This window comes from Hyalella azteca, unplaced genomic scaffold (assembly GCF_000764305.2).
Source record: "Hyalella azteca isolate HAZT.00-mixed unplaced genomic scaffold, Hazt_2.0.2 contig4028, whole genome shotgun sequence".
Classification (NCBI taxonomy): Eukaryota; Metazoa; Arthropoda; class Malacostraca; order Amphipoda; family Hyalellidae; genus Hyalella; species Hyalella azteca.
Window position 1 is genome coordinate 173,023 of NW_025934255.1, and position 14,983 is coordinate 188,005.

Consider the following 14,983-nt stretch of genomic DNA (forward strand, 5'->3'; position numbering starts at 1 on the left):
CTATGGCAAGAAAGTCTAATATTTAACACCAATTCAAACTTTAATAGACAGGAATACAAATCCTTATGGGAATGCGATACGCTCAATAATTTCCCTTCAAACAAACAAACTTTGCATGAAAAAAATATATCTCTAATCACCACCCATGTTTTGCATGCGAAATTGAAATAATTCTAACTGGAGCAAAATTTAAAATTTGTCTCAAATTTGTATATGAGAGAAATAGCTTTCCTTCTCATAATTCATTCTCGCGTTTCCGAGTTTTCGTTAGCGATGCGCTGCGACAGCGTCGTGATCAAATTGTCAACGTGGATGTCAGAACTTGTCGGGGCGCGACAGCACAGGCCTCAAGCGCGGCACCACAAAGGGCTCCTCCGAGTACAAATGTCAGCGCAAGATACACTGCCCGTACAAATGTAAGACCCTTAGCAATGTATTATTTTATTCTTACAGGCTAATGACGTTGAAACGACGTTTAATAAAATACTAAGATAGCTTAATTGCTTAAATTGCAAATTTACCAGAAATTAAAAAGAAAAAACAGAGAAGATAGCACAAAAATTCGACATATATTTTTAAAAGAAAACGTTTACGGCGTCTAGTTTCTTCGTCAATCTAGAAATTCTAGTATATAACAGACATTAAAAATTGAATTGACAAACAAAACACAAATCAACTCCAAATAACAACAAGTGACTATTTATTCATAATTTCAAAAACATGATAACTGAATGCGTCATTGAAATTGGTCTTCTTTTTGAAAATACATAGGGATTTTAAAATTCGTACATCATAAAGACCTAAAGTAGAGCTAAATTTTTGAAGTCGCTATCGGAGACTGGAGTCCCGCACTGCTCGGCATGAAATCCTTCAAGCAGAAAGAAGGGGTGTGCAAGTAGATTTCCTGGGGCCATACTTTCAAAAAAGTTAAGAGATCGTAAGTTCATCAGCCAATCATTGACGGCCTTCCAAGCAAAATCCACCAATCATAGACAAGAAAATAGAGCGTAAGTACTTACGTTCACTTAGCCAGTTTTGAAAGTATGGGCCCTGATAGATAATTTGTGTGCACTTTTTCCCGTTTTTTTTTTAATCCAGAGGTTCATCAACTTAAATTTAACGTAAGCTTTCGATGCCTGGTAAGAATAGAATCTGAATTGAATAGAATCAAATGCATAGAACGAGCTTTTATTAACCATGCATAGTATATATCAATGGAGGATCCAAAATGGAAATATTTACTCGTACACGTTCCCACGACTGCAAAAAAATTGGCTGAAGTTAAAATAACATACATTCAACACTTGATTTTTTTAATGTAAAAATTTTAATTTGGCGTTTGTTTGCTGCCTGATGTCATGCTGCGGCAGGACGAGACGAAAATCAACGAAAAGGAATGAAATTTTCTTTAACCACTCGCGGTGGTTTAGTTCAGGGTACCAGGATTGAAGCAGTGAGTTGTGGGTTCGATCCCAACTTCCTGAGACAGTTCTGGTCGAAATAGACGAGACGATTGTGTGGTTGAGAACGGCAAAATCGGAGCAGTGAGTTTCGGGTTCAAAGCCCAGCAAGTTGTGAGTCTTGTGCGATGTCAAGAATCAGCGACAGGCCATATTTTGCCCAATGAAAGCTGACGCTGATTTCACTGTTACTAATTGATGTTGACATGTGTGATTAAAAAAAATTAAATGAAAAAATATATCAAATACTGAGAAACAGGAACATCACTAAGTTTAACTGACGGGACATCTCGGTCCCAAGCCACTAGATACTGATAGAACTGACGACTGTAAATGCATCCGAGATCAAAGGGTTAACAGCAGAGGAGGTTAAGCCCATAGACTTTATGGACAGGATTAATCATTTAAGATTTATGATAATTTTCAAGTTAATGTTGTCTGGTTGCATGACTGCTTATTTGGACCGATATTCAGGCCACATTATATTTAATTTGTCAACGTTTAAAATAAATACAAATTTTTAGTCAATGAGCATTAAATTCTATAGGGGCTTATGAATATTTTAGGTAGGCTTAACTCACTTAAAATAAGCATAATTAACGACGCTTCTTTTGAAGGATATTCTCACCTGCGGCCAGCGGTAGCTTCTGCTCAGACGACACCCGACGTTACTTAGATACACTTAGAGAATTTTCAACTAAAATTCTCAAGCTGTTAGCAAACGCCTACCAATTTATAATTAGTTTTCTAATCATTCATTTAGAATGGAATTTTTAAACTCAAACCTAAACTTCGGTTGCGTAGTATCACGAGTTGACTGAAACATTGCATGGTTCCCTTTGCTGTCACCAAAATGTCCAAAGAAGCACCGCGGGAGAACGTCTTGTCTTCACAATGCTCCAAGTTTTTTAAATGAAATACTTTTCGTACTGGGAGGAATCAAAATCTTTTTAGTTAATATGATATAAAAAAAATCTGATGTAATATTCATGGTTATTTCACATGATGGGCCAAATTTAATAAATTCGTATTTATTTTAGTATAAATTCAAAATGAATTATTTATAAACCAATATAAAAAAAATATTCAAATTTTTAACCTATTCAAATGCCGAATTGGACAGCGGATTGAAGGGTCAAACTTTTTTAATCAGTTGCTTCCTGAGTGTTGGGTACGACGCATAGGAAATGAAGATCTGGCTCTACACTTAGGGCCGGCTAGATCACCTGATCTCATGTGACTATTTCTTATGGGGTTACTTCAAGGAAGCTGTTTACATCCCGCCTCTACCAGTAACTCTGTTTACGTCCCGCCTCTACCAGCAACTCTGTGTTTACGTCCCACCTCTACCAGCAACTCTGTTTACGTCCCACCTCTACAAGTAACTCTGTTTACATCCCGCCTCTACCAGCAACTCTGTTTACGTCCCGCCTCTACCAGCAACTCTGTTTACGTCCCGCCTCTACCAGCAACTCTGTTTACGTCCCGCCTCTACCAGCAACTCTGGTTGATCAGAAGAACCGTATCACTGCTACGGTGCACTCGGTAACAGAAGATATGCTTTCTCGTGTGTGGGACAAGTTTGGCTGCCGTTTGGATGTTTGCCGCGCAGGACAAGGGGGACATATTGAACAATTAAAAATATGTAAATAATTTAATTTTTCTTTTTCCATTGCGTATAAATTATTTATTTATAATTTATACTTAAATATATGCGAATTTATTTAATTGTCTCCATCATTTAGAAAACCCTGTATATCTTTGTATGAAGGCAGTAAATCATGCAGTAGTTAGAATTTATAAATCAGCTTTTTTAAGAGTTGATTATTCTGTTATAAAAATTTACTCTAGCATGAATATATTCGCGAATTTAAAAAGTGCGGTGCGAAGAATGCAAATGTATATTAATGAGTCAAATTTTCACAAAATAAACAACCGTAGCATCGCATTTGTAGCAAACGACATAAAAGTTAAAATTTTGACTTCAAGGCCTTTCTCATGAAATGCCCGCCCCATACTAAGCGGAAAGAACGTTCAAGCTTTAAAAAAATTATTAATTTAATAATTTTAATAATAAGTGAACACAGTGTTGAAAGTTAGAGTGGAAAAGTTGCTATGAACTTCAATAACACCTATCGACAAGCAAGAGAATTATTTATTGCATCTTCGCACCCATGCGCTCGTAGAATATTTAAAGTGTACACAATGCCTATTATCGTCATCGATTAGTTTACTGGCAGCATCTAGATTCGAATGACCGTTATCATCCGGACTCGGCAAAAAACTTTGTATCCTAACGACATTAATGAACGAATCAATATTACACGTAATTGAAACTACAGTATAAGAGATACGATAATAAATCTTCCTTTGTTATTACCCACAATGACGAGAACTTGAGCAGGGACAAGAGAGCAACCTTCCAGTAGAGAGGAGATAACTGGTGTTCAGTAGCAGCGCGTTCACAACCTCACACAGCGGTGGCTCGCGGCACACTGTTGCTGCAGAAAGCCCACAGTTCCGATCGAGGGCCCAGCCTTGGGGTACGAGTGGAAAAGAAACTGCATGTGAATCTGCTACAGTTTTGAAAGTTGACAAAGATATGTGCTAGTTAATTCCGATTTCAAGAATTAAGTTACAAGCAGTTGCATGTCGCAAATTATCAATTACAAGCCGTGTCAGTGACTTACTCTCGGTCTCGGCCTTTGGAGATTCTTTGTCACTGATTTCTATGCAACAAACATACATTGTATATTAATTGCAACAAACACATATTCTATAATACCTTTTATATACTTCAATTATTCAAAAACATCACGAAAACCTAAAGAAGCAGCTCGCTCGTCAGCAGAACTTGTGTCCGAGCGGCTAAGATTCACACCCCCGTCGTCGCCTCTAAATTAGACCGCGTGGGACTCGTAAACCAGCGACAACCGAGCGCCGTGCACCACCCCAGGCCGAGATTGCACGGAAAATTCCTCAGGTCACAAGCGTTTAAATTTTGTCTCGTGCTTTAAATATTCTAAGGGGAACCTTATTTCAAACAGTTATTTCCAGGGGAACCTAGGGGATTCATATTTTATTGAGAATTAGTTGCTAGAAAAAAAGGCTTAACTAGCCGGGATTAGATCCCATATCCCTCAGACAAAACGTTTGCCAGTGTTTATACGCTGACGAATAGAATTCGATTTTACTTGTTGAAGCCAAATTTGAATAAATATAAATGTAAGGTGCAAGTGAGGTATCCATACTCTCGAGACAAACGAGACAAATTTTGTTCAAAAAGCGATGTACTTTTTGTTCTGGTGTTGGTCATCCAGACTCAATTTGATCAGCAGAAGCAGCGTCTGAGTGCTACGTCAACTGTCTGTTCCAGCAACGCCAAAAAAATATAACTCATTACTCACTGCAGTGAGTGACAGAGAGCGCATTTTCTCGTCGACGAAAATTTGAGGTCACGGACAGACGGACAGACAGACAGACGGACGGACGGTCGGACATGGCGAGCACAATAGTGCATTTTTCCCATAAATGAGAAAATGCGCAAAAAAGCGTATCACTTTTTAGATAATATGTCCCCTCACTTCTCTGAGTCTGACATATTTCCACCAATTTTTAGCGCATTTTCTCATTTATGGAAAAAATGCACTATGGTGCTCGCCATGTCCGTCTGTCTGTCTGTCTGTCCGTCCGTCCGTGACCTCAAGTTCTCGTCGACGAGAAAATGCGCTCTCTGTCACTCACTGCAGTGAGTACTGAGTTATATTTTTTGTTTCAAGGAGAGTGTGAATGAGACCAGTAAGCAGTAACTTGATACTGACTGGACTCCTTGGAAATGTTTTTTGAGGTTTTATGGATATCTTATTACTGAAACACATTTGATTGTGACGTAATTCAAAATAGATATTTTGCACATTTGTATTTGTATCCATTACTCAAATCTATCAATTTCAGTAATGGGCCTATTTTTCATGTCAAGTTGCATAGAATATGGTAGGAGATATTTTATTGATAATAGAATGAAGTTTGTTTATTTATATTAAATTATATGAAATATATTAAATAAATTACATTTAATTATTATTATTATCATTATACACTTGATTTGTGGTAGTATACATGTAAGAAAAATTAGAGCACGTTTTTACGTGTTCTAAACTTCAAATGTATGTATAATTGACAAATAAGGATAAGCAATATTTTGAAATAAATTAGTAACGACGCATAGCTGACTGATATTATTTTTGATCTATTTTTAATCAATCTATGTTATCAATTTTCTGTACCAGTAAACTGAAATGTATGTCATTTGAGCACAGATATTATATTTAGAATGATCAGGATGGCGTTATGTAAAGGGAATGGTGAAGCTCACAATGATGACGCCTTCTTGCTCACTCTCTTCAATTTTGTGGTGAACTGAAAGAAAAAGAAACTCGTGGCTACTGATTACTTATGCTGATCAATTCAGAAGTACTAATATGTTTAAAATTCTATAATTGAACTATTTATTTTAGTGAGTCTGCTTGGAATTTAAAGTATGTACCTCCTTGAAACTTTTTGGTTTTGTTTTGCGACGATAAATCATTTTATAATGAATTCATACTACATAACTATGCAAATTCTAACATTGACATGCACAAAATTCATCTGTGAAAAAATAAGCTGTAAAAGATATAACGCAACCGTATTCAGGATACTCTAGGTTTGACCGCGTATATAAGTCCGCTTCGAATTGAAATTTCATCGCTGCTCCGAAATATTGTGATCAACGAGCTGCCTTTTCGAAACGTCCCAAGATGTCTAGAGAAACTTCAAGCCCTGGGAACTGCGAAGATCTGGTTTTGGAGGAACAAACCTTAAACTTACTGGCAGAATATGAAGTACTGGTCCAACAGCGTGGTACATTAATTCAATACTTGGATTAAATCAACAACAAGGCGCATCTTATTCGTGCTCGTTATCAGCAGTTCCTAGAGAAGTGCAGAAAACTTCGTAAAATCTGCGATGACCTTTACACGGAGATATTTTATCGCGATGTCGATGATTTAGGTGACAAAACGTTGCAAATTTAATAGTAACCTGGAAAATTCGGACACCGACATATCAAATATATTAAGGAGACACGAGAAAAGCAGAAAGCTCGAATGAATATAAGAAAACGGCAGATCGATCGCACTGAAGACGATTAACGCGAATAAAAGATAAAGGCTTCGCGTCTCCATGAAAGCCTAAATCTACTTAAACAAGAAGTAAATACTGCGAAATTTTAAGCAAGGGTTTTGACGGAACGGATCACATAAATTAAACGGGAGCTAACAACTGATGTCCACCAACGATCCCTTGCCTCTGTGGGCATGGTCGCACCAGACGGTCCAGACAATGCCGGTTTTGAAGTACATCAGATGAAGTTGAATAAGTAATTACAAATACATTTGAAAATTGCAGAGGCTGAAAGGCAGAAAGCTGTCTAAAATTTTGAGCAGAGTGAGCGCAAGGTGCTGGAAGCGATGCAGCAAATGCTGGCTTGGGAGCACGAAGGCTCGTGCAAGGACACAGAAGCGCAAGATGCATCTGAAAAATTGAAGATGACAGAAAATCTGGAAGCGGCCGAAAAGGAAAAGTTTCGTGCTTTCGATGTTTTATTCGAGTGCGAAAACAAATTAGAAAAAGCTCAGTAGCAGGCCATGGCATGCAAAATGCCGCTCATGAACGGTCAGCCTTAGACATCTGAAGAAGCAAATAAATAGCGCGTAACAACACAGTTGAAAACCTGAAAAAAAGCTTGGCGCTTTGGATTAAAGACTTGACTGCATCGGAAAGATCAAGGAAAGAGTTTCAGATATTACGCGAAACTGGTGAGCAAATGTACAGACAAGCTGAAGAGCTCGGTTGGGAGAAAATGATTGAATCGTTTTATAGACTAACAAAATCGTTCCAAGTTTTGGCCTTCACAAATTCTCAAGCCACATGCGTGTTTATTAGGATTGATAAATATTGTAATGTTCAGATCCGTACTACTTGCGCGTTGTATTGATGATATTTGTTGAATTGTACATTCAGCATGAATTTTGATTTTTAGTTAAATTTTTCATTATGGGAAGGAGAAAGCCAATTTTCACTGGATGGCTATCATTTTTACGTGAATTTAGTTTGAAACGTGTGAGGCAGACATGAAAAGCATGTGAAAATTGCATTATTTAGGACTTAAGACATGAATAATATTTTTTTGGAGATTCCCTCACTGAAAACCACTTACATGACCAGAATAACATACTCTGTTTAATTTGATTTATTTATGATGAAAAACGTGTGGATAAATAAAGTTTAGGCGCATATTACTTGGTTGTTATTGTTGTTGACCCTCCCCGCCTCGCTTCACAACGCGAGCCGGGGCCTAGACACCTACCGACAGATATGTGGGCATTTCAGGGCAGGAGAAAAGATGAGTCAGGAGAGTCAGGGCAGGAGAAAAGATGTGTCGTGCATGTTGGACAGACAGAGTGGGCAAAGTGGAGAAGGATGTGTGGCAGGGTCTATTTTGTTTAGGTATGAGAGAAGTAGCGGTGATTTGTTTGTGCGAAGTTGTGAAAGGTTCCTGCGTGTAGGTCTAGGTAGGTTGATTTCGGTTGGGTGGATCTGTGGTGCGGGGTTGTTTAGAATGTTATTGTGAGGAAGGGTGGCAAGATAGTTTTCTGTGATTGTTGTGTAGATTTTTTTGAGGTTTTGTTTGATTGTGTCTGTGGCTTGTGCGGGTGGAGTGTCTATGTTGGTGGTGAAACCTGAGTTATGGAAAATGGTTTGTTTCATTAGGTGGTGTGGGTGCGGCTGATGGGTGAGGGTATGTAGTGAGTGGGTTGGGTTTTGTGCTTTCTGTCTGAGTTGTGAGGCGTGAAGTTTGAGGTGTTGTGTTAGGGTTAGGAGTTTGGTTTCTTGGTGAAGGTGATGGATGTTGGTGCCTGCGGTACATCTATTCTGTGTGCTGCGTTCTGGACAGTTTAGAGTTTGTTCATGTGCGTGGGTGATATATTTGGTGACCAGGATGAGTTTGCGTATTCGAGGATTGGACGCGTAATTGTTTGAAATGTGGTTGTTAGTAGTTCTTTTTGTTTTTCCCATTGTGTGGCTGCAAGTGATTTGATTATTTTGATGTTATTATTGGCTTTGTTGTGAGTATTACTGATGTGAGTGCTGAAGGTGAGTTTTGGGTCAAAGGTGAGTCCCAGTATTTTAGGGTTTCTTACTGTTGGAATGAGTATATTATTGATATTGAGGTCGAGTTGTGTGCTATATTCATCCGGGTCAAGTGTGAAGAGAGTGGCAGTGCTTTTTGTTGCGTTGAGTTGTAGTTGGTTTTCTGTGGTCCATGTGTGTATGGTTTGTAGGTACGGTAGAAGGGTTAGTGCAGCAGTATTATAGTCTTTGTGGGAGGATAAGATTGTGATGTCATCTACATATGTAATTATTTTAATATTGGGTGGAGGTGAGGGTATATCTGAGACGTATATGTTGAACAATGGGGGTGATACGACTCCGCCTTGTGGTACGCCTGTTTTGAATTGATATTATTGACTTGTGTGAAACCTTTTCTGCCTTTGATGTAATTTGCTATGTATTTAAGTGTGGTGTGCTATATTGCGGTTGTGGATAGTTCGTTGATGAGTGTGTGCAGGACTGCAGGTTAACCGTGTTAAATGCTTTGCTCATCTTTAATGCTATAACTATTGCTCGAAGTGGCGGGCGTTTTTGGTTAGAACCCGTGGCAATGTGTTCTGTGATGTGTTGGATGTCGTTTATGATGGTGAATGGTTTAGCTTGAAGCCATATTGGTGTTCAATGTTAGGGAGATGAGATGAGATTTAGTCATGGATAATTTTTTTCAAGTGTTTTGGCTATTGGACTGAGAAGAGAAATTGGTCTATAGGAGGATCCTATGTTAGTGTCTTTGCCAGGTTTAGGTATTGGAATTATCTTGGCTAACGTCCAGGTATGGGGTATTGTATAGGAGTTTATTGCGATATTGTATTTTTGAGTGAGGTATGTAATTGCTGTGGGGCCGAGGTGTTTGAGATGGAGTATGTTGACATGGTCTGGTCCAGTTGATTTGTTGTTTTTGCTGTTTTCTATGGCGAGTGTGGTCATGGATGTTGTTATATTTATTGGGTTGCCCTTTAGTGATTTAATTCTTCTATCTGTTATCTTGTTATTGTGTGAGGTTTAGTACGGTTTGGTGTTTAAGAACTGCTTGTTGAATTGTGTTGCCTTCTCTTTGTCGGTGTATTCTGTTGTGGTTGTGAATTGTATAGTTTTGCTTGGTTCTTGACGTGGTGTTTTATTTGAAAGTGATGAGATTGTCTTCCAGAGAATGTGTGTGTTGTGTTTGTTATTCCAGTTTCGTTCGAGGTGCTGTTCCCATGGGTTGCGTTTGTGCGTGTCTATTCCACGGTCTATGTCTCTGTTGAGTTGTTGGATGGCTGGGTCATGTCTGTTTTGTTTCCTGATGTGGTTGCGCTCCTGTATTTTGTCTCTGATGGCTTGGGGTAGAGGTGTCTGTTTTGTTTTTATTTTTCCTTTGGGTATGTGGTGTATGTCTACTTGTAGGATGAGTCCTGTGAGCATTTTATTGGCAATGTGAATGTTGGTGGGTGCTGGAGTGTCTTGGAGTGTTTGGTCTATTTCCTGCGAGTAAGCTGTCCATTCTGCTTTGTGGTAATTTGTGAAAGATCTGTTATAGGTTTTTATGCGGTAGTTGATTTTGGTGCGAAAGTGTAATATGATAGGAACATGATCGGAAATGATAGCTGTGATAGTTGACCATGTTATCTTGCTTGAGATGACGTTTGAGGCTGTAGATATGTCTGGTGACGTGGGTTGCTGTTCTATTGTAGTGGGTATGCATGTGGGCGACTTTTCATTGAGTATGATGTGGTTGGAGTTTTGTATAAGTGAGTTGATGAGGTTGCCTCTAGGGTCTGAGTTGGAAGAGTACCAGGATGGGTGGTGAGCATTTATGTCTCCTGTAATTGGGGTGCAGTGACTGGGTTTGGAACGAATTGCAATGCTGGTGGTGGCACTGCCTTATTTGGCCTGGGAGGGATTGGTGGAGTGTGTTGGTGACAGGTCCAGGAATTTGTGTATTGATGGAGTTGTATGTTTGTGCAGTTTTTATGGACCCAATGTGGGAAAAGACTATTAAAGAGAAAAGAGTAGTATTGGCGTTTTGTGATTTGTCTATCTATTGCATATGTCGCACATCCAAGTCGGACCCGGGTTCTCCTCGACATCCCCCGCTAGTAGCAACAGAGACGCCGATCACACGTGGGGAGCCGCAGGCCGGCAGCACCAAAAAACATGGTCTTCGGGTCCCCCTTTCGGAGGACGGGGAAAGATTTGCTGTCGATTTTGGCCCGCATCCGGGCCGCGCTCCAACCGCAAGCAGGCCGACAGCATTTTGGAGCTTGGTCATATTACTTGGTCATTTATGCCTTATGTATGAGAGGTCAGTTATCGATGCTGATCTCGTGGGCACAAGGAACGGCCAGGCTGTGGCAGCGGAACCGTAGAGTAGAAGCTGCTGGAAAGAATGACGCTTGACTTGCATTTTAATAGACTAGTAATTGGTACAAATGTGCATGTTTTTGTCGCGTCAAGGATCATGGCGACATAAATTAGGTTTAGCACTGCAATGAGCAGCCGGCTTCTTGCGATACAAACACGTGCACAGTTAAGGGGGGCGTTTTTCTCCAAAAAACTTCCATATTTACTAACGAATCTTTCTGAGACTTCACACATATATGTAAAACCAAAAAACAAGCACATTTTGTTCGTATAATTTTTTCGGAAAAATTCATAGAAAACGTGAATAGAAAACGGTAAAAAATGGGGATACTTTAAAAATCTTTCTCCTCCAACAGTTTTCAGGCTACAGCATCGAAAGAATATCATTCGATTCGGAAAGACCATACCAATCATGGTTGAATTAATTTCAACCATGATACCAATCGAGTAACGCAGCCCGACTTTTGATATTTGCCTTAGTTTTTTTACAGGCATTTCCCCGATTTTTCTTATTTTCCTCTGATTTCATTCATTGGATTTGATTTGACGTTATGAAAAATTTTCTATTCCAAATTAATTTATTGGTTGAGACATACGGTCGCCATGGAGACTACAATATATATAGATGAAAATAGATCCGCTTGTACGCTAATTTCATGAACTCGTATTCCATTTGAATTTATTATGTCAACCAAATCAATAAATATATTATAAACTAAAATCAAGATTATTATACTCGCCCGAACTACAGGCCTTTCATGATGTGAATTGGAGATTGAGTTTTTTAATTATTTGGGACTAGTAAGGCATTTATTTTTCTTTCAATCGAAGGATCAGTTGATGATAAAAAGTGCTGGACACTTCTTTTGAAAGAATTTGTTGTCGTACAGAATTATTGTCAGAAGATTTGTCAGAGTCAATCAAGCTCACTTCCAGAAAGTCCATAAAATCGAGATGCCACCGAGGCTTGGATTTGAAATTCTCACGGACATTAATAGAAGAAATCAGCATCTTAGAAACTGCTCAGAAATAGAAGGCCGAAAGAGAAAGCACTTAGAATAATCTCACCAATAGCTCTAGCTAAACCTGCTGCCCCTGTAAACCTTACAGACTAAATTAATCTGCTGCACTTTTCACGTACAACTACAGAGCAAAAAACGACTAACCTTGCCTGCTGTAGATAAACAATTTTGTGAGCTTTAATGTTTAGGCTTCGACCTGCGATCGAGTGCTTCACGAGCTAAGATTTTCTATTCTCTTGGAAGCAAAAGGTTACCTTCGAGTGGCAAACCGTACACAGAATGTGCTGTAAATTTGTCTACAATATCAATGCAAAATACAAAAGTATATAGTTCAATCATAGTTGAATTAGTTCACCAATGAGCAAACGACCCTTCTCATTAGTCTAGAAAAATTAAAAAATCGGCAACAGGCCATGGGCCTATTATTTCAGTGCCGACACTTCTATGCTATTCTATTAGCACATCGTTTCATCTTATTAGCATCGTTTTAACTTGATAATTGAATCATAACCTTTAACTGATATATGAGTTCAACCATGGAATTGCTGTTGTTATTCCCGGTATTCCATCAAACGCGGACGGCTTGGGTTTAAAACGTACAGACCAGCATACATCTCGCCAAAGTCGTCGGTCGTCATTCCTCAGTTCGAGAGAGTCAGCCGCGTTCATCGAGTAAACACCTATAGTGTCTTACGTCCTTGATTGTGTAAAAGCTAACTTGCAAGTAATCGTTTAGAATTAATTACAAACAGGGCCTGGACTGTACTTCTATATATACCGCGAGTATATAAACCAAGGGTACGTCCGGCACTAAGAACCCGGCTGGCTTTCTCGCCCCTCCCCCCTCCTCTTCTCTTCACGAGAAGAGGCTGTAGGCAGGAGTAGGTTTGTGAGCCAGCCTAGGCCTGAATTTATTCATTATTTATTAATATTAATCTATTCAGTAACAATCATGTAACATGTTAAATATTATTCCTTTTCCTCTATAAATTTATTATATTCTTTTCTTTGTGCTATTAGCCCAGTCAGTCAGAATTCTTGTATTGCTCAGCTTTATTCATAAAATTAATCATTGTATATTTGTATTTGCCATCAATTAAAAAAAATATATATATATNCAATCAGACACCTCATCCTGCACTGCACGCTGTTCATCAACCAACGAAGAGAATTCCGCACAAGACTGGAGGGCCTGTCTCTTCCCTGGGAGCTGTCCTCAGCTCTTGGAGGTGGTGATGCCCCAATGAGGAAACGCACTGCTGCCATCCGTCTCCTTGGTCAATATCTGCTTAGCTGCAATGTGGTGACCAGGCTGTGAATAAAAAAGCCTAATTTTAATTTTCTTTTCACAATTTACTGCCACACTGGCTGTGAAAGTGCTAGCTAGGAGGTAAAGAGATCTAGAAGTCAAGTGAAGTGTCCAAAACCCCCAGTTGTGCTCAGGCTGGGAGGTGTGCTACCTGCATACCCGAAGCCTTCAAATCAAATTATATAAAAAAAAGTCGTCACTCGTCAGTTCACTTAGGTAGTTGTCTGCCTCTTGCTTGGGCCTTGAGGTGTAGGTTTTACGTGGAGTTTCACCATCAGTTCATGCACTCGTTGTCGACGCCAGAAGCCTCCAAAAACATTGTAGTCCATAGTGGCAAAGCAGAGAGTTTTTTAGAGTTTAGACTCTCCCTCAAGTTCAGTTTTGAGTCCTATAGAACCTATAAGTAGACCGGTAAAGTAGTATCCTGGAATCTGGATTATATAGTGGATACCTACCAGCATCATCATACATAAGAAATCAGGGTTGGTGATTTTTTTTAAATAAAAAATCAATGATTTTTTTATTTTTTCATGATTTTTTTTATTTAGGTATTTGATTTTTTCAGTTTTTTTGTCTTTTTGAAGTGTTATTTTTTTATGTTGCAATTAGGAATTAGCCTACTAACAAATAACAATAACAATATACCTATGGAATATGGATCATAATGGATAGCTAAAAAGGGCACTTATTGCCTTCAATAATGGCCAACAGGCCAATTAAGGTGGTGTTCAGTGTTTACCACTTAGGGATTTTTGGGTAGCCTAAACAATTATTGATAAGTCTATTTCTATTAGCTTTGTAAAGTTAGAATGGAGCAAGGTAATGAGCTAAATATTGACCATTTAACTGGCTTCAATATAAAAAACACTTCAGGAATGCAGATCTTCTAAACATTGAAGAGTCACATAACAGATAGGTAGCTGATAGACTCCTGCGTCTCAAAATAATTTTCTCAAAATGAACCGGGACAGACAAAACGAGACGAGAAAATTCCGGGAAAAAAATAACGGGACAGAGGGTAAAATTTGTCCCGGAATAAACGTATGAACCGAGACAAGACTTCTGTCCCGGACTTTAAAACTTGTGTCCCGGTAAATTATGAACCGGGACGAGACAGACAGATTTGAAACGAGACATAACGAGACGAGACGAGATTTGTCTTAATTATTTAAGACAAAACAAGTTTTTCGATTACGACTCGAATTATTTCAATGACATGGGTTGAAGAATGACAAGTTAGCCCTTTATTGCTAATAGGGCCATAGACGGTTACCAGTTAAATTGAGTTAATTGCAGTTTGCAGATTTAGTAAAACTTGTCTGACTAACTGACATGGCAGTTAATTAGTGGTCCGACAAACACCGCAAACCTGTCGATGTATGCATGGCTGATTATTGAGTCAAAAATGTTACTCTTAAGTCTTAACTAAGGCTTCGATGGCACTTATAGGAACCGTACAAATATGAGTCGAGTTTATTATGCGTTCGGAACAAGTTCAGGCGCCGTGGAGCGCATAGGGAGTACCGGAGTAGGGACGCTGTGTCTAGATTAGTCGGCCAATTAGTAGACAGTGGAGTGGAGTCCTGGTAAGATATTCCTAATAATAAAGATATTCCTAATAATACTAAAGCTAG

The 14,983-nt window shown here is 38.9% G+C and overlaps 1 protein-coding gene across 1 annotated transcript in view; it reads right to left on the minus strand.

Annotated features, from left to right (window-relative positions):
• The window catches only part of LOC108680595, a 45,226-nt gene extending 41,287 nt beyond the window's left edge, over window positions 1–3,939 (minus strand). Inside the window, exon 1 of the mRNA XM_018169469.2 lies at window positions 3,841–3,939. The gene's annotated coding sequence lies outside the window, so the exon portion shown is untranslated. The remainder of the gene's footprint in view (window positions 1–3,840) is intronic.
• Window positions 3,940–14,983: the final 11,044 nt, after the last annotated feature.